The sequence below is a fragment of the Centropristis striata genome, chromosome 4 (assembly GCF_030273125.1).
Source record: "Centropristis striata isolate RG_2023a ecotype Rhode Island chromosome 4, C.striata_1.0, whole genome shotgun sequence".
Lineage (NCBI taxonomy): Eukaryota > Metazoa > Chordata > Actinopteri > Perciformes > Serranidae > Centropristis > Centropristis striata.
In genome coordinates this window covers 29,864,528-29,890,752 of record NC_081520.1, presented here as the reverse complement: position 1 = coordinate 29,890,752, position 26,225 = coordinate 29,864,528, and the positions used below count along the sequence as shown (strand labels likewise).

General features: G+C 39.2%; 1 long non-coding RNA gene across 1 annotated transcript in view; it reads left to right on the top strand.

Annotated features, from left to right (window-relative positions):
- The first annotated feature begins 2,818 nt into the window (after positions 1 to 2,818).
- Positions 2,819 to 26,225, top strand: part of LOC131970233 (uncharacterized) — a 63,222-nt gene continuing 39,815 nt past the window's right edge. Inside the window, exon 1 of the long non-coding RNA XR_009394167.1 lies at positions 2,819 to 3,243. This is a non-coding gene — a long non-coding RNA (uncharacterized LOC131970233). The remainder of the gene's footprint in view (positions 3,244 to 26,225) is intronic.

Genomic DNA, 26,225 nt, shown 5'->3' with positions numbered 1-26,225 from the left:
AAGGAGCAGGCTAGTGTGGTCTGCGGCCGCAGGCTCAGATGGTTCCGACACGGCCGAGGCTAATTTGTCCGTCTCTGACAGGAGGCTGCAGAGCCACCGCGTTACTTCTCAGCAAGCATTTGGAACAGAACACATTTTCTTATGTCTTTAGCGTTGACTTTTCAGGGGCTACTTTTTGGTTATATGAGTTATTTACAGAGCTGGACGGCTGTTCATGGCTGTTCCAAGACTGGAACTACAGGTCATCTTGTGTCAGAGAGGCTACCGTTCAAAAAGAACAGGTGCAAAAGTCATCCGAACTCAACATGTATGCAAATTTTTGACCATAATCGATTGCTGGTTGACTCGGATCAACTTCAGTATTAGATAAAATTGACACCCAGACCCAACGCTCCTGTCAATAAAGTATTATCATTCCCCCATGGTGGACCATAGTTTGGACCTAGCCTGGGTCAATTCTTGGTTACTCTGAACCCAGTGGACCCATGAAGACCATGTGCATGGTGGTCATTCAGAGGCATTAGTGTGGCTGTTTTCTTGCATACTTAAGTTAAAAAATAAGTTAAATCAAAGTGGTGTTGTTGTTCAAAGCACAGTCCGAGACAACATGTTAAGATTTGGTGTCAGCCCCTTTGCTAGCTTTTGCAAGATTTGGTTATCCATAACACAGAAGGAAATGATGCACTTCAGTTTTTCTTCTTGTGTGTTTTGTGTAGCCTTTCCTCTTTCCATGGTGGTGAGGAGGTCGTTTGGCTCAGGCTTCAGCTGTTCAGTGACAACTGGAAGCTTCTGGATCCATCTTTTCACATAAGTTCACATTCAATGTGTTGCTGGGGTTCATTGAATTTATTTCTCTCTATTGCATGGTATTGCCATACAGCAAAAAATACTTTATCTGAATTTTTAAAGACAGTTTAGGAGCCTTCTAGTTATATGAGACATATTTGATCACACACATGATCAGAAAATCCTGTGATCATGACCATGACTATGTGACACTTAGAAGGCCATGATAAGAGAGCTTATAAAGTAGAGTAATTGTTCCATATTTAGGCTAAATAAAATGATACTATCTGTGGTATATGGTAAAATGAATTTGTTACCATATGGCATCTATCTATGAATATGGAAGGGAGCTGGAGGAACAGGAAGGATCTTTTAGATGTGGTCATGTGTAAAGTCGTGCAAACTTCTTTGTTTCAAGCATGTTAAAAAAATGTTAATTTGTGCTGAGTTCATTCAGTCGACCTGGCATTCCTTCCATGTTTACACTCCCACAGTTAAATCAACACTGACAATATTTCTGTGCATGAAGCGCGACTGTGACTCCTTCAAGCTCGGCCGGCCCCCTCGCTTCCTTTGTTTGGCTTTGTAGCTTTTAATTTTGATCTTTTTACACTCCCCCTCCGCTCCCCATCACTCTATCAACCGTCATCGACCCGGACACATGCGGCTCTGGCTTATCCAGCCGTGGCATTGACCTCTCATCTCATATTGACCCGCTGATTCCCATGACCCCTGACCTCTCGGGGTGAAGCCTGCAGCCGTCTGGACCTCCTCCTCTTCCACCTGGCCCCTATCTCCACCCTTCAGATGGTGCAGATGGATTACTCTCTGCTCAGGAGCTTTTACGGGATTACACTGTCGGCTCGACAGAGAGGATCCACGCAGCTCCAGGCCTGAGCAGAAGCCCTGAATACAGCGTTATTTTTGTGATTATGTTTACATTTTTTCCATCAAGCCCTGAATCAGCAGGCTTTATATTATTTCAAAGCATTTCTTTGAATTGAAATTGTCCGTTGTCAGCTCCGATGGTGTTTATGATGTATCACAATGCAGATGCCAGGGGAACTTTCTCTGCCTGTCTCTCTCTTTCTGTCTCTGTCTGTTGCTCTCTGAACTCGCTGTCCTCATTCCATAGCCTGGTTTTGATACATAGTGTCCTGATAGTTTGCTGTGGAGAATCTGGGTCAGTGTGGGGAGCCTGAGATAGCACAGGCACAAGGCTGACTCGCTAAAGAAATACGTCACTCATCGCTGTACAAAGACTAGAGAAAACAATACTGCTCTGTATTGCTTGAGAACAGCAAATTCCACATACCTACCATACCTGTCGGAAGTGTTCACTTGAGTTTTAGCAATATATTGGTACAATAATGCACAACAGAGCCCAGCCGGGGCAGGCTTTAAATAGGATGCCGCGCAGGTCCAGATAATATTTTTATCTTGCTGAAGCAGAGGAGATGTAGGGAACTGTGCACATTTCATTATCAAAATTGACCCTGTGTGATTGCATTGCCATTTTGAGTGACATGTCCATTAGTTTTGGATTACATCACTGAAGTCTAGACAGACATCTAATGTGTTATTAAATTACAGGGATTGGAAATATGCAGCAAGCCAACAATATTGTTAATTTTGGTGGTCTGAGTGAGTTTATGATTAGAATTATGTTCCCCACATAGACTTTTCTGCAAATTTTCAAAATGATGTCATATTTTGTTCTTGCCTTTTCTGCACTCCTTCGTTATGTCTAAAGTGTGAGATTGTTTTTTCGTGCAAAGTGGGGCTTGCTTCATGGACTTTGGTCCGAGCAGCATTCCTGATCCCTGCTGAACTGAGAACTATAGGGAGAGGGGAGGGAGGGGGGATTGGGGGGAGGGGAGGGGAGGCAGAGAATGAGCTGTGAGGGAGGAGGGGGAAGGCAAGAACAAGAGAGGAAGTGAGTGTTCATTACAAAGTGCCTCTCGGTTATGGGCATGCCCAGTAGAGTTCGCCTTGCAGCCTGAAATCCAGCCTCTAAATTTGAACGAGGTGACTGAGCAGACTTTTGTTGCTGCTCTCTCTCTCTCTGACTCTCTCTGACTCTCTCTCCCTCTCTCTCTCTCTCTCTCGCAATGTTATTTTCCCCTCCTCTAGTAGTGAGTGTGTGGAGAGATTTTTTTTTTGCTATGGAAGAGCAAGAGGAGGTGCAGATTTCATCTAGAGCAAAATAGAACAAGGGGGAAGTAAAGAAAATAAGAAGAAGAAGAAGAAGAAGAAAAAGAGAGGAAAAAGAGAGAAAGACTTCACCCCATCTGCCTCTCTTCCTCTCCCTCATTCCCTCCTCTGCCAACGACTTTCACCTCAGAAATAGCGGAGGGACCAACTTCTAAAGGCAGTCAGGAAGGAGCTGGAGTGTGAAATCTGAGAAGAGAAGCAAGATGAGAGGCTGACCGGCGCTGTGTTTGCTATGCTGTCCAGGTCAGTGCCCAGGAAAGACCAAACAACTGCTCACTCTTTTCCTTTACCTGCTTTCTCTGCTTCCAAATTCCTGCCTGCTTTAGTGTACCATGTGAATGCAGTGCTTTTTTACATCTGTTTGTGCTCTGAATTTAGAAAATAGTGGGTGTAGTGGTGAATGATTGTGTAACAGGACTGACTGAGTGACAGACTGTGCACCGTCTCCTCTCAGCACCATCCGACCGGTGTCACCCACAGGGGAGTGAAAGTACTGAAACTCCAGCTGCTCCTTTCAGCACTGGATGTGTGGAACTGTTTGGTTGATCAGCTCAGATGTTCACATGCGTACACGTGCTGAGGCAGGACAAACTCGCCGAATGCGGCCACGTGGTTACAATAAGGGAGAAATCACGGTAAGACGCACCACAGGCTGGGTGCTCGCTCTCACTCACATGGGGGATTGCGGTAGAGGTACAAAGACGCGGTTAAATTTCAAGTTTTGAGAAGGGACTTTTGAATGTATTTGTGACTTAACTTCTTTCTGGTGTGCTCAGATTGAATGTGTTGTGTTATGATGACAGCAGAGGGGATAAAGGTGTTGTCAGTTGTCAGTGTGTCAGGTATGGCTGCACAGTTTTTACCTCAGAATTGTTTTTTTTACTGATCATTTTTGGTTTCGTGCCACATTCTTATTCATCCTAAATGACAAGTTAACATGATTAAATGTATTCCCTTCGATTAATGGCGCCTTGGGGCTTACCTTTAATTCTCTGACTCCAATGAAATTGCAGGATTTAATGAGAGTGGATTCACAGTCATTCAGCAATAACATGAAGTCAGTGTGGTTTTGCAGCAGTTTGTGATATGTGTGAGAGGTTATTATTGATGACTTTTTATTTTCTTATGAGGGCTGTCAGACAGCTCACCTGTCTGGAGCTGTCCTCTGTCCGAGGCACCCCTCAGGGCCTGTCCCATTAGCTATCCCAGCATGCTTTGCCACTGACAACCAAGTGTCAGCTCTGGCCTCCCAGGAGACGGTTGTTGACAGGTTTATTATTCCTACAGGCTGTGGAAGTGGGGTACGCTATAGATGCTATAGGGGAGAGGAGAATGCATTTTATATTTACAACTACTGTTATTATTATTATTACATTATTTTAGTAATCATTTATTTGTTCCATGGATTTACTATTAAATTTTCCCCGACTGTTTCACTGCAGCAAATACTGAACAAGGACAGGATGTAATGTATATTTCCATTATTGGTTAATTTCTCCATTAACTGATGATTGTTTTTAATTTTAAAATGCCCCATTATAATTTCCCAGAGCCCATGGTAACATACAGAAGAGCCCCCAAAAATCCACCCATAACCCATAATAATATATGTCAGAAAGGACAAAAAAAGGCATCAAATCCTCACATTTTGACGAAAAAATATGATTAATTCATTGAACCACAATTTAGCTTACTTAATTCATATTTTTTGTATAATGTACGGCCCTGATTTAAATTGTAAATAGAACAGAATGTGATAATTTGCTATTTTTAACATTCAATTTATACAAATGTAACATTTATTTTTTTTGTAAATATACACTGGATTGTGAATTTGATACATTCTGTTTTATTGACTTTTTACACAGCCTTTTTGGAATCAGGGTCAAATGCTTTGCCCACTCATTTCAAACTGTCTGCTGGCTGACTGGTAGTAATTCCTCACAGTTATTGTTGAGTTATTGGAGATAGAAGTGATTAATGCTTTGTCAGTATTACAATCCTTCTCAGTGATAAGCACTACTTCCATATGTTTACAGTAGTCGTGGCTGTTGTCGTCACTCTGGCGTAGCGGACGTGCTGTAGCTGCCCTCTCTGCCTGTGATGCTTACAATGGGTGTTTCCCGTAATATCTCAGTTTTGAATGCACAAAATACGTACTTTCTGAATATGTAGTAAACATTTCCGATAAGACTTCACTTTCACTTCCAGTGTTCCCACTTTCATTCTCAGACAAGAGAAATGAAAGGCTTTGTTGGTTATGTGATTTAGGTGGCGTTAAAGAAGTCCTTTTCATGGCTCTGGTTATGTATGATCATTTTAGATTTTTTAGTAAAATGTGTTCAATATAGAGTAAGGTTTTCAGGGCAGATGATTATTTAAAAACAAACAAACAAAATAATTCTTGCAGATGTATTTTGCCTCACGTGGGACAGAAGACGAAGTTCTTTGTTGGTTTAATTTAAATTGTAAGAAGCTGATAAATGTCAATGTGAAACCATTTTTCTGGTGTCTTGTATGTACGTGTGGGCTGTGCACTTGTATTAGCACGAAAAGTGTCATACCAAACTACTTCAAAATTCTTACATACATTTTTGTTCAAAAATGATTAATTCTTTTAATTTAAGCTTTTTTGTTTACTTGGAAACAGTCGTATAAAAATCATTACTCATGGTGCATTTATTAGCTTGGTCAAACTGCTGAATAAAGCTGATTTTGATTTTTTTTCTTGTCAAAATTTAATTTGTTTAAAGATTAAATTCCGAATTGTAATTTCTTTGAAGATTTTTTTTTCATGGAGTTCCTGAATTACTACAGCAAACACATCAGGACTATCTGCAATAAAGAATTGCTCATCACAGATTTTCCACTTTAATTTACTGGTAAGTAAAAGTTTTGGCACAAAGTCTATGCTCAAACGGGGGGCATGAAGTTAAAAAAATTAAGGTGTGCCATTTAATAAAATATAGATTGTGTTATAGGAAATGTAATGTTCTAAGTTCATCTCTTGTTTAAGGTCTAAAAGTCAGATTTTCTGTACCTAAACATTATGAACACTAAATGAGTGTCCCTTTAAGGCTCCACCAATCACGTCTGCCTCGTTTTAATTCAAGGTTCTGATTATATAATGCATTAATTAAAACATATTTGCATTAATTTATAAGCATCATTCAGGACATTTTTTCCTCATTCTGACCCATATATTTTAGAACAAATCCATGAAAATGTAATAAATTGTGTTTAGAGACATTTGTCACTTTTAGCAGCATTGTTGCTCCATATGGAGCCGCTTATATCACAACCATCAGGAGTTCATTTATTTAACTGTCTCCCTTTTCCTGGGAGACAGGGTTCCCATGCGTTCCTTCGTGGGTCCCACCCCTGATGGCCCATCTGAGGCTCCATGATCCATCACACAGCAGGCGGCCATGTTTCCTGAAAGGGCCGTGAACTTGTTACCTCCCTCAGCCCGCTCGCCTGAATGTCAAACCCATTTTTCTTTTCTTGTGTCCCCCATTCTCTGGTCTTCCCCTTCCCAGGATTGCCGCTTTATTGAAATAATTGGGCCGCATTCAGTGCGACCAGGTTGCCAGTGCAGCTTTTGAATTGAGATATCAAGTCTGGTGCCACGATTTCCCTCTGACCTCCCTTTGAGAGCTCCTTCCTCCGCCTCCCTCCGAGGTCGTGATGGGTCATCATCATGACTCCAGCCTCGGTACAATGACACGACATCCATGGTACATTATCTACAGTGGGTCAGCTGGCCTGGAGCTCTGTCTATAGGCTATTCTTCCCTGCTCCGTTGTCTCGGTGATCTCTGGATCCAGCCTGTTCAACATGGCACACATTCAAAATGGCAACCTCAAGGGGCTTTTATTCCTCTCACAGAATTAAATCACTTTTCTCTCTCCTCTTTCTGCTTCTCTGCTGAGTTATTCAGAGTTTAATGAGGGAGGGAAGATAAAGGGAAGCTTATGGTTTGCCGGATGATGGAGAGGCTGCCTTTTTGTTTCTGTTGGAGGAGCCACACAGCGAGCGTTCATGTGAAATGAGTTTTTTTTCTTTCTACCAGAGGGGAAGGTGATTGAGATGTCTGAGAAAGAGCCAGGGAGTCTGGAGAAGCAGGGGTCATTAAAGTGTCAGAGGAGCTGCAGCTCTTCAAATATTCTTCTGCATTTTAGAGACGGTTGGTGAAGATTCTTGGCAACATATGAAGATGTAATCTGCTGCGAGGTGTTTTGATAATCAAACATCAACGCACTGATTTCACCAAAGGCATCAAATAGTTACGTGGCTCTACACCTCCAGGGTCGTGCATCATTTTAATGACTGCACAGGATTATCCCCTTACATAAGCAAGTGTGGGCGGTTTGGAGACGGCTCCTGACAGTGTGGGAGGGCATCAGACCGGACCGGAGGAAGCGGCAGGCTGACGCTGGATGACGGGGCTGTTGTTGCGAGGTTCAGTGCAGGTCAAAGTCCGTACTATGTATCAGCTGTCAGAGAGTGTGTTTGGTTTACCGGCTGTATGGGCGTCAGCAGCGACGCAGGGTTCTTCTGTCTGACATCAGAAACGACACTCAGGGTGGAGAGGTAGACGAGTTCAGCTGGCTTACACACTCCTTCTATCTCTCCATCTCTCTCTCTCTCTCCCTCACACACACACACACACACACACACACACACACACACAAACCACACTGTCACTGAGGTCATTCCTGGTCTATCTCTCTGGAGCTGTTTGTTACTTTCCCCCCGAGCAGTTGTACCAGCCAGCTGCTGTGGACGCGCAGTTCCTAGAAAAAAAAAGACATGTTCGCAGTACACGGGGACAATTTTAGTACACCCTTAAAGGGATTTTGACAGGTGAGGCAGGTTTTTCTGGGGACAGATTATAATCACACCTCATTATATTAGTCTCCTGGATGTATTTTTGTACAGCAGTTGAGATGTGGTGAAAATGGGCCTCTGCAGCAAATACAAAAAAAGAGAGACAAAACAAACAAAAAGCCTCAGAATCACTTTATCAAGGGCCGGGCCTAACAACAGAATTACCGCCCTGCTCTGCATCATGTGGGACCTGATCACTGATGACTCAGTAACATCTGCAGTGTATAAAAACAAGTTTACAAGGTGCAGTAAATTAATGCTGCAGAATGTTTGTTAATATAAGTGATAGTGACAGATGTGATGGAGATTATGGAGGACTAGAAAGTAACACAAGATATTTAAATAAGGTTAACACAAAAAAATATAGTTTAGAGTAAAACATTTTTATGTGCAAATATGCAGAACAACATATAAAATCAATAAAATATATATTTTTTTATTGATGCTCTAAAGGTTAATTTATATCCCATCAGTGTATTTGCAGCACAAATACAAAGTGCAAAAATTAAAATAGCACAGAAACCACAACATCAAAAAATATTTATAGTTATCCTCATAATAACAGTAAGAAAATAAAAAATAAATATGATTATAATTGACTTAGTGTATTTTGTGCATAAAAGGGTTATGAATAAAATGTACACTGAAAATGTTAAATTTTCTATTTTCCTTTCTTTCTTTCTTTCTTTCTTTCTTTCTTTCTTTCTTTCTCAGAGAGTTTATTGTTGGGATTCCCCCTGGTGGCAGACGGTCCCTAAACAGCTGCTTATTAAGTATCTAGAATGGATAATTTTCACCGAGTATCATCCAACTAAAATGTGTCAATATCCGTTCTAGTGATGAAGTAAAATCCTGATTGGGTAGCTCTCGGTAAATAATTTACTTACTCCTACATTGATCTGAAGTCAATTGTACGTTAATGCCATTTCAGGCTTTCTACTTTCTGTGAAGCCCCACCCGCTGCAGATACAGATACAGAAACAGATAATTAAGTTGGTTGAACAGATACAGATAGAAATCATCCCTATTAGGCTTCGTTCAGACTGCAGACAAAGTGTTCCAAATCAGGTTTTTTTGCTCATATGTGACTCAGATCTGATTTCTATGTGAACAGCACAAATCACATGGAGTCCGACTTTTTCAAATCAGACCTGGGCCTCTTTCATATGGGGTCCTCAATCAGATCCAGGTCTGATGTTTTCCAATGTGACCTTAGTCTAAACAGTCACTTTTATGTCACTTGAGAGCGACAATCTTCACCAAAACACGATCAGTTATTACGATCCCACCTCTCCTTGCTCCAACTCCTCCTCCACACAAACCTCCATACTGATGGAGCAGTCATCGCTTGCAGTCTGATGAAGGCCACATTTAAAAAATGATGTCAACAGCCAAACAAAAATAATCAGTTCCGAGCAAAAAATCTGTATTTGAGCATTAAGAACTGCAGTGTGAATGTACCGTGAGTTAACTTCCTGAGATCTCCTTCCTGAACACATAAATGTTTAACAACCTTGGTGCTGTCTCTTGAGAGATTTACATGTTGTTGTTTTCTCTTTCTCCTCGCTGGTGTGAAGTGGGCAAAGCTTTGTTAGAGAAAGACAAAGTCATGCTAACCAATCAGGACTTATCTGATGTCAATTTTTAATTTAATTTGAATGACCACACCCACACAGTCCTGATAAAGCAGAGGAGTTGAGGTTTGGACTGTTGAACTCTTAATAAATCATATTTAATGACGATGTTAACACCTTAAAGTGGTTTAAATCCGTGTATCATTCGTTATTTCCATTTTTCAATTGGCAATCAAAAAATCAAATAATGAAAAATGATTATTTTGTTATTTGTTTTTATTATAACACAAAAAATGGAAAAAAAAATGTGTTTCATATTTCAATATTAGGCTCAGATCAAAAATACGAAATGGGAAAACGGGCACCAGGACTGAGTTTGATTTTAATATTTAATTGGTCGGGTTTATGTGACCCTGGTTGTAATATTTACGGTAAATTCATTGATACTGCTCCAAGCGAGCTGACATGAAGGATAAACACTTTACTGTCATTCTTTCTCATTTTTTCAGTATAAAACTCTTACCAGCAGAGAGAAGATGAAGTATTAACTTTACATAAACACATCAAAGTGAACAGTTCTGTGAATATCATGCAATTAATCTTCTTTCCATATTTATCTGATATTTGGGCCTGGTTGTGTAACCCTTAATTCTGAAAACTGAAAACCGCACTTCGACACAAAAACAAAAACATTTTCTGTGCGACACAATTCCATTATTTCACGTGGTGTGTTCATGTAAAGTTAATACATAATGATATGATATATATGGTGGCAGATATATGGAATCTTTGAGCTGAAATGAAAATGAACCTTTTCTACCTGGATTTTGCTTTTATTTTTATTTTGATATTACTACGCAAAGGGACAACCCTGAATCCTTTGTGACATATATTCAGTTGAAAACGACACAAACACAATATATTTAATATCCAAACTAATTAACTTTTGTTTTATGATGTTTTATGCAGCATCCCAGCTGTTTCAGCAAAAATGTTGTACTCAGAAGGCCAATTTCTTAAACAAACAACTTTCTCAAATAATATTTAACATTATTTTACATCACAAAACTTCGTACATACAATGTATTACACTGTCAACAATTGTAGAAATGATAAGTGAAAGTAAATAATACAAAAAAAATATTGATGAATAACCATCAGCACTGTATGTTCAGTTTCAGTGAATAGCTGACCATTTTATTAAAACATTTAAAAATAAATAGTGAAATAACCATCAGCACTGTATGTTCAGTGTCCACTTATTGCTGACCAGTTAAAAAAATAAATAATAAAAATAAAATAGCTTTATAACCATCGGCACTGTATGCTCAGTGTCAGTCAATTGCTGACCATTTAAATAGAAAAAAATAAATTAAAAAAGAATAACAACCTGCACTGTATGCTCAGTGTCAGTCAGTTGCTGACCATTTAAATAGAAAAAAATAAATTAAAAAAGAATAACAACCTGCACTGTATGCTCAGTGTTAGTCAATTAACTAATTAATTAATTAATTAATTAATAATAAAATGAATGGCTAACACAATTTCTAAATCACCTCAAGTATTGTTTCCTGCATAAATATATAGAAAATATTAAAACTATAAAACAATTGTACAATATATGCCGTTATGATTTTGACAGGCCAGTATCAGCCAAGGATATTAAATTATCCACAGATATAATAGGATTCTAGTTTTTACTGCTACTGCAAAATACTCAGCTCTTGTAGTTTGTCCAGTATCAAAGCAGAAATATAGACCATGTCACTTCCTGTGCCCCTGACGATTTTATGCTTCTGTGCAGCAAATGTAAATAATGTTGATGAAGCAGCTGCAGAAGTGACAGAGTAGAGAAACGGACAGCTATCTGAAAATGTCAGAGAATGTGTCTTTAAGTGCTGAAAGCTTTTATTTGAAAGCTGATTATTCTCCAACCAACCACCTTGACTCTTACTTCTCCACACTCAAGCCTCAAAGCAGAATCTAATATTTGAATGTGCTCCCACCTTACGCTGTAGCTGTGTGTGAGTGTGTGTGGGTGGCGGCGGCGGTGGGTGTGCGTATAACCTCCTCTTTGTAACTCTCTTCATCTCTGTCCGTCTCTTCCCAGACTCTCTCCACCTTTTTTCATAGCCCTCGCTTCTCTCTCGGCGGGGGTGAGAGTCGCAGGTTGACAGCCTCGCAGGTCTCCTCATTACGCCGTGTCTGAGCCAGCAGAGATTTATAGAGATGATAAAAGCAGTCTGGAGGGCAATAATGACCACAGGCTCTGATGCAGGAGGAGGAGGAGGGGAGAGGCAGGGCTCTGATCACTCTCTGTGCTGCCTAAATGACTTTGCCTTGTGCAGAATGAAACAGCAGAAAAAGTTACCTTCAATGTCGACTGCTGAATATATTCATATATTCATATCTATATATTCACATATCTTTTTATATCTTTCAAATCTCACTGTTCTTGAGCATCCTGTGTCGCCTCAGCAGCATTAGGCAAACCACCAATTTTCTTTCACATTACCATACAAATATTACTTCATGCATTTTTCTTTATCTTTTTATAACTTTGCTAAGTTTTACAACCTCAGATATTCAGTATGTAAGAAATATGAATAAATGTAGGTATAGCTTCACTGGGAATTCAATCTAATTTATGTGAAAATAAAGAACCATATTTTTGCCAGTACAAGTAGGAACATTTTTTGAGTCAGGTAATTATTTAAACTCTAATTAAACTTAATGAAATGCTGACCAAAATCTAAGGCTTGAGAGTGGTGGGTGCCACATTTAAGATGCAGCTCAGCACTGTGTGTCAATCAATCAATCAATCAATCAAAATAAAAATTACTTTATTTATCCCCAAGGGGAAATTCAGTTAGTCTGGTAGAATCTCTGGAAGAATGAGACAGCCTGATGGCTGTAGGAGTTGTTCTAATTATAAATCTGTAATAAGAAATAGTTAATCAAATACTGTATAAATTACAGTTATGAAAGTGAATAAGGAATCATAACATTATGATATGAGTGATTATAAAAATGGGCAAAAATCCCAACAAATACCACACTATGAGACTAAAGAACACCATAGAATGCTGTCATATGGTATCAAATTTTTTTGACATTTCTGAGATTTCTGCAATAATTAAAGTTTTCAGTGATTGGATAGTTTTTGTCAACATATATACTATATATAAGTTGCTAGCTTGCGGCTGTAAAGTTTCATGAGGCTGTGATTATCCTTGAGGTCACATTAGGTGATTTTATACAGAGATTAAAATAAAAAAAAAATACTCTCACTACAGTTAACCACTATGGGGACTAACATAATCACAGATGAGAGGCTCATTGGATCCACAAGAGTCTCAGTGTTCCAGTGATATCCAATCATGCAATTCCAAGACTGTTTAGGGACTCCAGTATGCAGAAATATTAAATTACAATAACACAAATTGGATGAGAAAAATGGTTTTCTGTCCCTAACTGCATGTGACTAGCATAAAGTGTGTGTTTGTTGGAAGACTAGTGGGTTCAAACTGTAGAACCCATTTTCATTCACATATCTTGAGGTCAGGGGTCAAGAGATCCTTTTGAAAACTTCCATGTCAGGTTTCCCCTCCCTAAAATTTAGCCTAACTTTTTGTTTCACCCCTTTTCCTGACAAGATATCATGTCATGGTTGGATTCCTTAGATTCCTTAGTTTCATATGATATCTTCACTGTATCGTTAACTACAGCCTTTGAAAGCAAATATCCTAAAGGGTTAAACTAGGTGTGGTAACAATTTCGTCATAATTTCGCAAAAACAGAATTTTATGGGCTGATTTCGAAAAAAGGGATATTTCTGATGATGAGATGTGTGAGCTGAAGTGAAAACATGTTGCTTCATTGGTCCTATACTGCTCACTTGAGAAGGATTCATTTATGTCACAAACATTTATGCATATGTCTTTAAAGCAGTAGTAAACAAAACAAACTCCAACTGAATCTGTATCTATGTTATAGAGAAATGTAGGACACAGGGGAGCAACAAACTGTAAATTGCACTTCAGTTTATCTCTATGTACATTCTATTATCTCAATTTCCCGGTCTTATTACTCATTTTGTACTTATTGTAAGTGTGCACCCCCCTCATGATGCCCTTGTCGTGCAGTCTTGAGAGCGTGCTCAGTTCTTCCTGGGTGTGGCTGCAGATCCTCACAAGCTGGCTGTCTCTTCTTACTGCTCCTCCTCCTTTATTCATCTTCACACCTGCACACCCCTCGCCCTGCCTTTTGCCTTTCCCTCTTCTCTTCTCTCAGTATTTGTGCTGCAGGGTTAGAGGAGGACAACACTGATACCAACACTAACTAACTTCTATCTTTGTTTTAAAACTGGTTGCGATAAATCAAGGCCAACTACTTAAAAAGCAGACTAATATTTTAATAGTTTTTGGAAGGCTTCTTCTAAAGCTGTTGCATTAATGCTGATTTTGCTCCATATTCATCTTTAATTTAACCATTCTGTGTAAAAAAGAAATATGAATTCCATAAATATTGTCAGCATAGAATAACTTGACACACATTTTAACCTTTATAGCTCGTAAAAAATGAGGTCAGATCATCAGTATCTTTCTATAATATTAAATATTAAGGACTTGATAAATTAAAGTGAAAAACAACAACAAAAACATGAAAATATGTTTTCAAGGCTTTATGTCCGACTTATTTTTTTCTCTTTTATAAAATGTGTGATGGGCTATTTCTAACCTAAACCCTGTGTTTAATATTTGGTATAATTGGCTTGTTTTATCAAACCAATGCAATACTAGGCATTATCAGGCCAGAAGGTAAAAAAACAACTTTTCCTCATAAATGGTTCATACGTATATCTCGTGAAAACTTATGCACAACAGTTCATATGATATCTTAAGAAATTTGACAGTTTGCATGATTGCTTTTTAAACACGTAGTTATCTTTGTGAAACGGAACTACTTGGTTAGATTAAGGCAAAACTAATTGTTAAGGTTTGAAAAAAACAAAACAGGATTTGACTTGAAATAACTCCTGTACGTTACTACTGGATGCAGTTACATAGGTGACATAAACATGATGTATCCAGGTACAGAAGTTAATTGACCCTTAATTGCCACCTAACAATAAAATGCTTCATGCTACACTCCCCAAAATGAGAACAGCGGGCTGATGTCTAGCGGCAGCTCTGGGTTTAGTGGTCTCTTTGCCTTACTCCTTGCGCGAGGAGACTACTTCACTGTGATAACGGCAGTCACCAGCTGCAGAGAGGGACAAGCTAGCTAGCTATCTGTCTCCGGATGTTGTCCTTCTGGCAAAGCAGTCTACCAGTGGGGGGCACTAAGATAGAGGAACCATCGCTATGCCAGCTCACTAATTCTTCATTCTGCATTTGTTAAATGGAATTGGTGTTGGTTTGAAAAAGCAAAAGACACAAACCCTCCTGTTAACATCAATTAGCATTCAATAGCATTTCTATTGCACTGTAGACTTAAATAAAAGCCCTCTAAAGTATTTATCTGGGTAGTTCCTCTTGAGGAGTCCCTAGAACTGTCTCCTCAGAAAATGTTCTTTCTTTCATTCTTTCTTTAATTTAATTTGGCAGGAACTGCTCTCTAGTTGACAGTTTACTTGATACAATTGTGCCCATTCTTGCTGCATCTTCGTAGTATTTCGGTATATTTTCATGCCATGCTATTAGGAGCACATGATGGTGGAATAGAGAAGTGTAATCTAGGAAAAAAGTTCTGACCAATACTGAAAGAACAACAGCTATAGTGAAAGAGGAAGAAGGTTGACATTTAACCAGACACAAAGGTGCTGATGCTTGGATTGTGTTTTTTTTCCCCCTGTAGTTTCCCTTTGATTGGTTCTACAACTGTTATGAACTTTTGATCAAGGATGCGTCGTATGCCTGACAGTTAAGTGAGACTTTCCTGTAAGGTTGCAGGTTTGTTTTCAAAGTTTTAAGACAGCGAACAGCTATAGTTTTGTCTTCGGGCGATATCTGTACATGTATGTACTCCTACTCTGAGCGAGCGGGAAAGGTAAACCAAGCGCTCTAAAAATGAGCCATTTTGCCTGGACTCACTCACTCCTGTGTCTGTCTCTTTGCTCCCAGTTCCATTTTCTGGTCCATTCATATGGTAATAGGGGTCAGGAGATGAGGGGGTTCTCACGTTCAATGTGAAACTTGGCCTTTTGTGTAGTCTCGGCTCAAGCTGCCGCGACAGAGGCCAGAGGTGAAATTGAATTCAGATGAAATTCCCCAGTGAGTCTGGCCTTGGGCTGGACTGTGTTAGACTGGACTGGGCTGGCCTTGCAGGGTGCAAGCTGCAGATCTCTGTGTGGCTGGGGTGTTAGATGAGGTTGGCTTGGTAATCCTGAGGCTGAGCCAGGCCTGAAGGGACCTATTCCATCTCAAGCTTGTCATTAAGGTTTGATTGGCATGTTTAAGCACACCACAAAGATGCTTTTCAATTTAAAGTGACGAGTACTTGATTGCACCAATAGTATTGTCTTTAACTTACACCTAATAGTACACAAAACACAACAATATCCATATATGTGATGTACGAGTCAAAATTTTGATCTGATGATGCCACTTGATAAATAGTTAAAAGTACAGTATGTAGCATTTTTCCATTAAAATAGAGAGAGATACTATGCCGATGCAGAAACCCTGATTTTTAAGGAATTGTAACTGGAAGTCATTGTTAGTCATTCAGCATGAAAAAAGCATAAAAAAACAAAAACTTCTCGACTAAATAAATCCTCGTTGACTGAGACCAAAACAACTGATTAGATGACTAATTGACTAAGAGGAGGCATCCCTAATTGCATGTTTAAGAGATCACAAAAGTACCCTTTGCAATAACTGTCAACACATTTCACTAAAAAACAAAAGTACAAAAGCGGTACACCAACTAAAGCCATGGCTCCAGCATGGCTAAAGTCAGCCAGCGGTGTCAGTACACAGTACAAATGTGGATCCTAAGTGCTAAAGTGCCAAAGTTTTGACGCTGTATGACATTTAAATATTATTAGAATGTATCAAATTAAAAGTTCAGAGTTTATCTGAACACAAAAGTTACAAACATTACCTCTTAAACCCAGCCTGTCCTGGTAGGTTCAGAAGTAGGGGAAAGGTTCAGATTAGGCCAAATAAATAAATAAATAATGGAGGAATGAGGCTTCATTTGAAAGGTAACATCTGATAGTTTCTGCAGTTTTGCTTGTTTAACATGTGGCTGAAAGTGTATTGTGAGAACAGGGTCATCCTTATGTTCCCTCATCTCTATGAAATTTTCCTCCCATCAAAATTAGGGTTAGGGCAACACCACTGAATTTTGTCAGCCCTTGTTTGGTGCCAGGGAAATCGGAAGTTCTGAACAACTAAAATCTTTCCTCAACGGTTTCCAGGTATTAAGCTTCCTTGAATAGCAGCCACATTGGAAAGGAGAAGTTGACCATTTTTAGCTGTTGTTAATAATAATAATAATAATAATAATAATAATAATAATAATAATAATAATAATAATAATAATAGTTTTTCTCTGCTATTTTTTCATCTGTGAAAACGTATGAAAAAACAGTCGAAATCCTTTATTTTATTATTAATCTGACGGAACATAGACATTCTCTCATGCCCATAAAAGACAAATTCCATGTGAAATGTAAAGCCAAGTGTTTGTGCAGGAGTAATTAGTTACTGAAGGTTGCGGATAAATAGCTCCAAGGTAATTTTGGGAATGACCTTGTTGAGGTAGCTGTGAATTTTTATGAATAGACTCCATTCTGTGTGTGTAACCTTGAGTAGCAGTGAGAGCATTTACTCTTCAGAGAACTGAATTCGACCCTTTGCCATCCTCCCTCAAAACCATATATTTGTGTCCTTGGGGCCTCCTACAAGCATGAGTCAGAACTGGATTTGTCACATTTATAAAAGATGTTAGCAACACAACCATTCCCTCAATAAAACACCTTGAATTTCTGATATGTAAAAGTGGAAAAGGAATGAGGGTTTTCAATTGGAATATAAATGCAGCTGCACAGATATTGAAAATGTCCAATGATAACAAATGCCACTACTTTGTTATTTGCAGTGAAAGTTTAAAGCCTTGACTGAGGTGTACACATTTCACAAGTAGTTAACTATGCCACATTTTCTCTTTCAGTGTCGTGTTTCAGGAAAGACAAAGAAATGAGAGGTGCTATTTTTCAAACTGCTTTCAACATCCACCCACGGCGGTAATTCTGGGAAATAGGAGACGGCTATTTCCAGCCAAACTAATGTTGCTGAGGGCCTCAGAGAGAGCAGCAACATGCCCTCAGACTGATAAAAAAAAGACACAAGACCAAAGTGTGTTGGAAAATTCATAGGCGCCTTGCATCATAATTCAATCATATTTGTTTATTTCCTAGTAAAGGGAGTTATGGTCTGGTAGAATCCATCAAGCCTCTCAAAGCATTCCTCAGACACACACACACACACACACACACACACACACACACACGTTATATATTAGGTGTGTGAGTGTTGGGAGTAGGGGGTGGTGTTGGGTGCATTGGGTTCAAACAAAAATCCTGTTTACAGTAGGAGCCTGTTTTTTCTATAGGAGGAGCCCAAGCAACCTGCCTTTCGAACATATTTACACTTGTACAGTGCATGGGGAGTATGGAAGCAATTACAGGGCGGTCACATTTGGCAGGCGGAAAGAAAAGTAAACCAGCAGTATTGTTAAATATGATTAAACTACACTGAATCCCAAATGTGGTGTGGGTGGAGGACTGTGAAGGCTGGGAGGCCCAAGGTTACATCTCATGGGTACTGCAGAGTTGTGAACTGCTACCCTGCCACCTGCATGTGGTTGGATTTATATGTCTTTGAAAACCACCGTTTTTTAAAGTTCATGTTAAGAAAAAAAAGCATCCTGAAAATGATTTTTTTAAACCTGCGTTACTTAATTATTTGGAGACGTGGGGGCAGTGCAACAAGCTGTAAACCAAGCGGGCCTGAAAAGTGAAGCCAATGAAGAAGTGTCTTTCTATTGGCCAGCAGGGGGCGACTCTACTGGTTGCACAAAGAAGTCCTTTTGCATGTAAGTCATTAGGAAAATGACCCAACTTCTCACTTGATTTATTACCTCAGTAAACCTTTCCTTATGAGTCTTTAGTTTCATGTGTTTTTTAATTTAGCATGATGTTATTTTTGTAACGCATGGTCCCATTTAGAGTAAATTAGACAATATAGCAGGGTATGCTTTAGGGCGGGGCTACCTTGGACTGACCTTTACACAGTGTATTTCAGCTCATTAAAGTAAACTGTTACAAGTTGATCACTTAAAAACATCTTGTTTGTCGTGTTTGGTTAGACTTAAAGACACTCTTAAGGAGTCAGCTGTCCATTTTGAATAAATATAGAGACCATCATACAGATCACACCCATCCGAGGGTAAAACTATCATTGCCACAATAAACAACCATGGGCTGAAACGCTAACAAAATGTCTGTTTCCAGCTAAAACTGTTAAATTTTAGCATATCATATGATTATTTTAGCACTCTGCCTACCAGAAAGGACAAGTTGGCTGTTAGCAAGCTAATGTTAGCAAGCTTAGACACTTCTAACTGCATAGCTTAACCACATTCTACGACAACACATAGTGTCAAAAGTTTTAGCTTAATTTACAGAAATGTAGTCAGCCTAAAACTGACTTTGGATATATGACTTTGTGCACTGCATATTTAAGTTTATATATTTAACGTTAAAATATACTGAGTTTAAGGATCGTACAGTTTTCCTGATTGTAACTGCTGATGTCTTACATCTGTTTACATCTGTATCCACTTTTATCGTCCTAAAAGTTCAGTTTTTTGGCGATAATGTCAAACTCAAGACTGTAAAATTGCCCATAAACCAAAGGGTGAGGTCACTTCGCTCTTTATTTTTGCACAGTCTATGCTGCACACACATCATCTGCATACTATCACCCTACTTTTTACAGTGACCATGTGAGCAGTCAAAGTCTAATCTACACATCCAGAAGACACATTAGTATTTTTAAGTTGAGTTGGCACCAGATGAAAGTAAGCCAGATATTCACTCTGTTTTTATCTCCACCAAGGGAAATATTTGTGTCTTTATCTGCTAAATGCTGCACTATGTTCACTAGCAGGCTGCTAGCTTGTCTGCCTGCTGTTTGGTGCTGAGCAGCTGGTGTACAGTGGACTTTTTCAGCGAAAAACAGCCGCCTGCTGCTGCTGGAGATGCGGCGAGTGAAATCAGTGAATAGTGAACCAAAACAATAAAGAAAAAGAATGAGCTCAAAAACGCTGAAAAGCTGTGTAGGAGAACTACCGAATTGGGTGATAATAATTTTCATCTCATTAACACATCTCACATTACACAGATATTTCATTAATTGGTACAGTAATATTGAAATATGGATTAGACCAAAAAACTTGACTGACACTGATGTAGCCTAAATTGCATTCTGCGCCTAAGCTTTACGGCTTCAAAAATACTCATATGCTTATTATTTCTGGAATGTTTAGATGAAGTAGGAAAAATATGAGCTAGTTAGAAATAAGCCTCTATTTCCAACCATTTTGGAAATGCACTAACCCCAATCCCGAACCTTATTTAACCAACATTAACCTTAGTTAACATATTTCCTCCCTTCAAAAATCTTCACTTAAATCACATCAATTCAACTTTAAATCACACTACCCTTGATTGATACATATGTGTGTATGTTTTCAGGGTAAAGAAAGGGACATTAAAACCCATTAAAACAATTAATGCCAACGACAATATAATAAAGATTAGGTACTTAAAGTATGCCGTTTTGAAAATTCCATCTCTTCTTGGACGGTCCTTTTACCTGCTCAGTTCTGTGGTAAAAATACTGAATGATCTGTGTCTGATGTTTAGCTAAAAGTGTTCATGCTGAGTGAAACTTTACTGATAGATGTGACAGGCCCCGAGCAGCAGTGTGACACGGGCTGATGGAGAAAGATAGATTTATTTATTATTTTTCTTTGCCGGCTGTTTCTCCTTGAATACTGGCATGAGGCCAAGCACCACAGATAGTGTTTATTTTGTCATGAGGCGTGTGAGAGGTGCATGCGAGCTGGAATGAATGTTCTTTCTCGCCACTGCTCCCACCCTCCGTCCTCCAGCTCGTCAGTCAGCAGGACTCAGGTTTGACAGCTCTTAATTTTTTAAATTATAGTTTGATACTGAAAGTTTTGGACTGCTCAGTGTCAAACATTATATCTTATGCCAGTCATCAATGTCTTTCATTTAATTGGGTTTTAAGCAAAATAAGAAAATCTGATTTTAAAGACACAAACATTTTTTACTAAGATTCTTTCGGGCAGTTATTTTTGGCACCTAATTTTGATTAAGTTTTAGTCTTTATCTTTAATTTCAGTCACATTGTAGTCATTTGATTGTTGTTCATTTTTAGTCTACAACACATTATAGCCTTTAATTTTCATCAGTGAAATTGTGATTTTTGTAACTTTACTTGATATTTTTATTGAGTCAAACAGATAAGATGTGATAACATTAACGCAGTAATATTCCATTCGCAAACATTACAGAAATATAATTAGAATTAGCTTAAACCAACATTAATCCTACACTCTCTTCTGTAGATAGACTGTAAAAATTAATGGCCTCAGATAATGAGAACATTTTGTAAACGTGGTCTTTGCTGGCATGCATTCATGGTTTGGGGTGGCAGCTCTTTTGTTACAGTTTCTTGTCTAATTTTCTGTGCTATTATAAACTCATTCAGTCCCTATGTTTTTTCACAAGTTAGCTAACATTACTAGTGAGACATTACATTCCTGAAATACAAGATGCTGTTTCTTTACGCAGTAGGATCACCAGCTAAAGGTTCATCTAGTTTCCTACGAAAAGGTAACTGCATCATATTTTTCACATGTGATGGCTGCCGTTGCTCACGATAACTGTTCTGAACATCATGAATAAAAGGTCAGGAAAAAGACCACAGAGCGTGCCTTAAAAAAAGACTACTTCTGGACATAAATTCCAACAAAGGGAAACAAACACGGGTCAAAGACGGGTGGTGTGACCCCTCTCCACCTCTTCTACTCACACAATCATATCATAGGTGAAAGACACTGACTGAACCAGTTGTGAATTTAGATCAAATGTTAAGATCCAAAGATAGAAGTGGAAATGTGAGGCTTGTTAAACTACCCACAAAGCGAAGAGTAGTTATGTGGCCATTCTGTGTCCTGCTTTGCTGCTTGTTCATCATACTTCTTGCCTGTTTAGTTGCTGGAGTGTTTCATGTGTAAACCTGCCGAGCCAGACATATGATTGACAGCTGGTAATGAATTGTGGGGAAATGGGAGAGACCAGCACAGCAAGAGGAAGTGCAATGAGGGAAGATAGGTGAATAAGAGTGCCGTAAATTAAAGTAGAGTTAGAGAGGGGGGATAAAAAGACTATCCCCAAGACTACTTTATAGTGTAAAAATGACTGCTTCTCACCACAAACTATCGCCCTGTGTGACAGGTAATTATTTTGGCGGGCAGCAGACCTCCCCAAAGCCCCCCTGCCAACCTGATATCTGCACCTCTCTCAGGGGGCCATCTGTGCTCAGCTACCCCAGATAAGTGAGAGGAATGTGGGGCAGCCATGCTGTGATGTGAGGAGCTTGCCTGGAGCTTAGATCCTGGAGGCTGGAGCTGCACCCGGACTTTGTACATAATGGCAGAATGGAGGGAGAGGCGTTGAGGAGGGCAGGGCAGACTGCAGGAGGTTTTTGGAGAGGTTGGATGCAGGTGGTGGTGGGGGGGTTAAATGCAGTGTTGCATGCTTTTCCCACTACAGAGGAATTAACAATACCATTAAGTGGACCTTCATTGTAAAGGGATTGCTAAAAGTAAAGTTCAGGATACTTTTGTTAAGGATATAATCCTAAGAGATATAGATTCAGTGTTAATATATTTTATAATGTTGAGGAAATACTTAATTTTTATATTTCACTTAAATGAGAAATCAGACTCAGACATGACAGTCTACCCACTTAAGTCAGAATAACTTTTTTTCTGCAATATTTTATGTAGGGTTGTCCAATAAGTTAAATGTTTAAGTAGGTTTGTACAAGCTTATTACATTTATATGTAGATTTTTTAGGATGTATGCATTTAGCATGTGAACCAATCATTCCAGTGACTTACACATCACTGTAAGTGGTGCACTTTGATCATAGAGCAAATCTTCTATCAAATCATCCATTATCCTTTGCTTATCCAGCCGGTGCAGGAGGCCAAGCAAGATATTCCATATGACCCTCTCCCAGCAATGTTTTTCAGACCTTTTGGGGACCTCTTAGTGCTCATAGGCCAGGTTAGATATATTATCTCTCCAGTGTGTACTTGGTCTGCCTCGGCCTCCTGATCAGATGTCCGAACCACCTCAACTTGTCCCTTTCAACATGAAGGAACACAGCTCTGCTCTGAACTTCCTACTGATGATTGAGCTCCTCATCCTATCTCTAGGGGTGACCCTGGCTAACCTATAGAGGAAATTTGTTTCAGTCACTTACATTCGTGATCTCATTCTTTCGGTCACTACCCAAAACTTATGACAGTAGGTGCAGGTCGAAAGGTAGATGGACTTCCCCTTCCTGCTGAGCTCTCTTTAAACTACAATGGTCCAGTACAAGTCCTGCATCCCTGCTGACACCACAAACCACCGGCCCATCTCCTCTCACTTGTTAACAAGACCCTGGTTACTTGAACTCATTTGCTTGGGGTCGTAGCTCACTCTAAACATGAAGGGAGCAGTCCAGCATTTTCCGGCAGAGAACCATGGCGCTGACTCTCATCCCGACCGCTTCACAATCAGCTGTAAAATATTTAAGTAACTGCTGAAGGTCACGGTGTGATGAAGCCAACAGAACCACATCATCTGCAAAGAGTAGAGCAATTCTGATGCCCCCAAATGGGACACCCTCCTCTCTCTGGCTGCACCTTGAGCTCCTGTCCATGATCACCCCCTAGGTCACCCCATATTCCTGCAGTACCACCCAAAGCACATGTAGACTTGATGGGCAAACTCTCCAGATAACTACTGAAGGTTTTCAAGACTGAATTTTGGATACACATTTGTGTCCTAATTTTCCCGCTTTTTTCAGCAAATCTCATTAGACCAGGTTTTGCAAAGAAATCCAATGGAAAGCTGCTGACTCGGTAGTGAATGTGTGCATTCTTTTCATATGTGCAGGAAGTATATAATTTTCTTTCCTTGTGCTTGCTTGCTTGAAGCACTTTGTAGCACATTTTATTTATACAGCCCAGAATCACCAAGCACAAATTTGCCTGGACGGTCTTTCCAGATGTGTGCACGTACACACAGGCTAGGTAAAGACATGCTTCAACCCCTGCAGGGGTTCTCTGTGCTTTTATCTTATGGTATTGATTGTTTGGCACAGCTAGAAACAGGTCAACACTGCATTGAAACAGCACTCGATGGCCACCTCTGTGATTTCTCATGCTAATTATTGCAGTGCTTAAGTCACCTTGCTGCAAGACAACAGTGTACCATGAACAGGATAGAGCTGGGCTGAATTTTAATGAAAAGAATTGGGGTTCACATGGTTGTACGCTCAAAAACTACAATTAATGAGTGAATCTGTTAGTACTGTCATTCTTCCAAATGTGGGACAAAAGGTTAAATAGTTACTGTAGATTTCAGTTTTTGGACTGTACTTTACTTTGCATACTGTATTTCCCTCCTTCAGATGTCCTCACGACTGTTTCACATACATAGGCGTTCTTTCAAGTTATCTATAAATGCAAATTATACAACTCAACTGATGTGCTAAGTCAGACAAGAAAAACACTACACAATCAAACACAAGACATGCACAAAGTCAAGTCGATGTACAAGAAGAAAAATAAATTGTGCAAACAAAGATGAAGTGATTTTGAACAAAAAAAGTGTGCACATTAGGTCCCCTGTTGAAGTTCCACTCCAGGAGTTTAGAAAAACAGAAAATGACCTTGACGCATGTTTGCTCTCTCATCCGCCCTCATCCACATCTCTTTATTTGCAAATTAGGCTTGACTTTAGCTTATAAGTACCAAGTTGCAAGTTTAAAGTGTTTAAGGAGCTGGAGTCACTTGGTGCAGAACAATAGATGACAGACTTTCACTTCAGCTGCATTTTCAACATTGCAAAAACAGAAATTGTGCTGTAAATGTGTTGAATGTATGTATATTTGTGTCCCAAAATGCACGTTTGGGATGTCAGATTTTCATACAGCTGTGCCTCTGTTACTGGCATAATTCTACTAATTAGATGTTCATCAAACATCCTGTATACACCACAACAAATGTTTGCACTGGACCGTCACATTCTTTCATTTTGGTCTGCATCCTGACTTTACCATTTCTCGCCACTGTCATGCATTTTATTAACAATTTCTGGCTTTTTCTGTCTGTTCCATTTGTTGACAGAAACAAGACAAATAAAGTGTATGTATGTGTAATAGGCAGCTAGTACACACTGAGATGCACATGTGTATCCTCCACTATTTTAAGAAACCAGGTCATTATCCAGCTTGTCAATCCAGGCTCCTGATTTAATGAACCACAGTTTGTTTAACTGGGATTTACAGCTTTAATAACCTCTTAAGGAGGATCCAATGGATAAGTATAGTTTAGAGACAAGGGACTGCTGTTCCAAAATAAAAGAAGAAAACATTTTATCTATTTGGTATTTCTATGTTACATATACTGTAGATGTGGCTCTATTAATTCTTCTGATTTGAATTCGTCTGACAAAAAGACTCTCTATGTGCTCTGGTGCTATTTGCACATATTTAAATGAGGTAATATGCATATGGTTGGTCCACAATTGGATCAGGGCTATTTGCCATACGCAATTACACTGAAATGATTAGTGTATTCATTCTGTACAATGAGTAAAACGTAATACTTTTAAATAGCCTAATAAAATGTTTGCCTTCGTTTTGTTTTCCAAATTAATTTCACTAACCCAGTTGGAGCTTTTGCAATCAGTCCAGTAGTCTAACCCCCAATGGACCAATTTTTAATGATGTCGACTTTTTCCCAGATCTCAGCAATTATATTTGAGTAAAACTGATAGAACTGATGGCCAAGCTGTAGAAAATACTTAATAACTGTATTTTTTCTCTTCAAAAATGGTGCAACACATAGCGAGAACAAAGGATTTTTTTAGCTCATCAAAGGTTGTTCTGTGGTAAACGCCTTCAGAATGTATTCTCTACTGGAATACAATTTGTTTTGCATGGTGAAGATACAGTATAATGTCAGACATAAAATATATATTTTTAAAAAGAGTTGTTTGCTCACCTCCAGTGTCTATATGATTGACAGAGAGCTTCAGGAGCAAACAAACACCTTTTCTTTCAGTGTGAGTCAGTGTGAGGCAGACAGGTGTTATTACACCAACTTGCTATCATGCATCACACTTCAGTCAGTCAGTCAGTCAGTCAGTCAGTCAGTCAGTCAGACAGTCAGACAGCTCGCCATCAGGTCATCCAACCAGTTGGTCAGTGTTTCATCTGTTCTGTCAGTAAGTTCATGATTCAGCCCAGCAAGCAGCCAGCCAGTGAGTCTGGCAGGGAGCAGCAGAGGAAAGCATAAATAAAGCATACTGTACAAGTGAAGGCTTTAGAAGTATTGAGCTCATCTCTTCCTCTGGGCACCAGACAACTCATTTTC